General features: G+C 36.0%; 1 long non-coding RNA gene across 1 annotated transcript; it reads left to right on the forward strand.

The window, feature by feature from the left end:
* Positions 1-665: 665 nt before the first annotated feature.
* On the forward strand, positions 666-2009 carry LOC110918784. The gene is made up of 3 exons (XR_002581542.2): positions 666-799; positions 1263-1316; positions 1913-2009. It is a non-coding gene; the product is annotated as an uncharacterized LOC110918784 (long non-coding RNA).
* Positions 2010-2249: the final 240 nt, after the last annotated feature.

The raw sequence follows: 2249 nt of genomic DNA on the forward strand, positions 1-2249 counted from the left end.
GCTTACGTGGGTTCGAGGTATTCTTGAATCGGCAAGGGCTTCGGTTTTGGTCAATGGATCCCCTACCTTTGAGATCCAATGTTATAGGGGGGGTTCGTCAAGGTGACCTATTCTCCCCGTTTATCATCGTTCTTGCTATGGAGGCTTTCACTTGCTTTATGGACAAAGCTTCATAGGAGGGTGTGTTTTTAGATATCTTACTTCCCAATAATGGTCAAACGGGTCTCATTTTATGTATGCAGATGACGTTTTGATTATGAGAGAGTGGTCGGGGAAGAATGCGGATTGTATCTCGAGGCTTATGAGGACCTTTTTTCTTGTCTCTGGTCTAAGTATTAATTTGCATAAATCCTCTTTGTGTGGGATTGGGGTTGATGATTTGGCAATACCCACCCTATCAGCTAGGCTTCAATGTAAATCGGGGTCCTTTTCGTTCATTTAACTTGGTGTAACACCCCAAAATATGCTATTCATTTACTTATTTTACTAAAGGTGTATAAATTGTAAGAATTAACCAAGTTAAAAGATTTTGGTATTAGTTAACAAGAAAGAAAGCTAGTGTGATAACTATCCACACTTATAACCCTAGGGACTAAAGTTGTGATTGTGACAAAGTTTTAATAATAATAATAATTTAACAAAAACCAACACACTGGTGTGTTGGTGGGGATCGATCGAACAAGCAAGAGAAGGGGAGAAACCCTAGCTCAAGCAAAAACAAGCAATTGGATCTTAATTCTCAAGATAATCCAGTGCATGAGTCCATAAATCTGAATAACTAACCTCAATTTCGTAAGTGGTAAGCTTGATTTTCTGAATCTATGATTTTTAGAATGAGGGGTTAGACCCAATCTCGATTCCTTGTAACAATTGTAATAAATCTGGGTTAAGATTGCTTTTTAGAACAGGAATCATGCTTGAAATTATGTTCTATGAAAAGTGTAGTGAAAACCCACTTTATAAAGATTATGTTACTAATAGGAAATTCATAAGGATTATGATCATGTGTTAGTTGATATGTGAAATTGTTGTGATGCTCGAATGCTAGATAAACCGATTTTAGGATGGAAATTATATGAATTTAGAGGAAGGTGATTTTTGTGTTGTGATGAGCTAGTAGGAACGTGCTTAATAAACTTGTACCTTGTACCTTATATATGATGCTTACCAAGTGTTCGATGAAATGCCTAAAAGAAGAATGTATGTGGAAATAGTATAATGAAACCACAAACTAAATGAAGTGAATGAATGTTCTAATGTAGGCATAAAGGAAGAAGGTACAAGCGCCAAGAAAACGGAAGGAGCGCAAGATCGAGGTATGTTTCGTTGCATACGAGTCCTTGTTATATTCTCTATTTATATAAAATTTGATGTAAAAACTATCCTTGTGTAACAAATGCGACAAGTAGTAAGTAAGCGACAAATCCCTTGTGGATTTGGGCATGTTAACGAAAGTGGTGTTAAGCTATGCATTTTGATCGATGGAAATTCAATCGTGTCAAGAAAAAGATGAACGCCATCCGTTCTAACGGATAACTTGAATGCTATAATAAAGATGAAAGTTATAATCCGTTTTACGGATAGAAGAAAGAGTAATGTTGAAAGCCAAAAAACCCAATTAAACGGGTCGAATGTGTATGCTTAACTCTCTACGAGAGTGTTTATGCAAAACCCAATTAAACGGGTCGAATGTGTATGCTTAACTCTCTACGAGAGTGTTTATGCAAAACCCAATTAAACGGGTCGAATGTGTATGCTTAACTCTCTACGAGAGTGTTTATGCAAAAACCCAACTATTGGGTTGTTGAATGCGTGAAAGTAAGAATGTTTTGTATGGATAAAGCTAAAACGAAAGGTTATGATTTACTATGGTGATAACTAACTTTTTTTTTAATCTTGAATGTTTATGTAGGTAAAGCACCTCTATAGGCGATTTGGAGATATGGAGCGAGCACATGTTCAAGCCTCATTAAACCAAGCGCTTCCGCAAGTTTACATGCATGTTTTTGGGTCCATGTTTTTGTTACTTGTTAAACTTTGTTAAAAGTTTTAGATTTGAAAACTTGTTGTTTTGTTTGGGATGGTTTTGTGTAAAAAGGGTCTTATGTGAACGTTGTCTATTATGTCAAAAACAGGGGTGACGTCCGTTTTACGAACGGGTCATGCCCAATTTTTGTAAAATTTTTCATTATGTGTTAAGTTGGTATTTTAATTGTCCGAAAAATCATCCTTATGTGAGTAGTCTAACA

Source organism: Helianthus annuus, chromosome 16 (assembly GCF_002127325.2).
Source record: "Helianthus annuus cultivar XRQ/B chromosome 16, HanXRQr2.0-SUNRISE, whole genome shotgun sequence".
Lineage (NCBI taxonomy): Eukaryota > Viridiplantae > Streptophyta > Magnoliopsida > Asterales > Asteraceae > Helianthus > Helianthus annuus.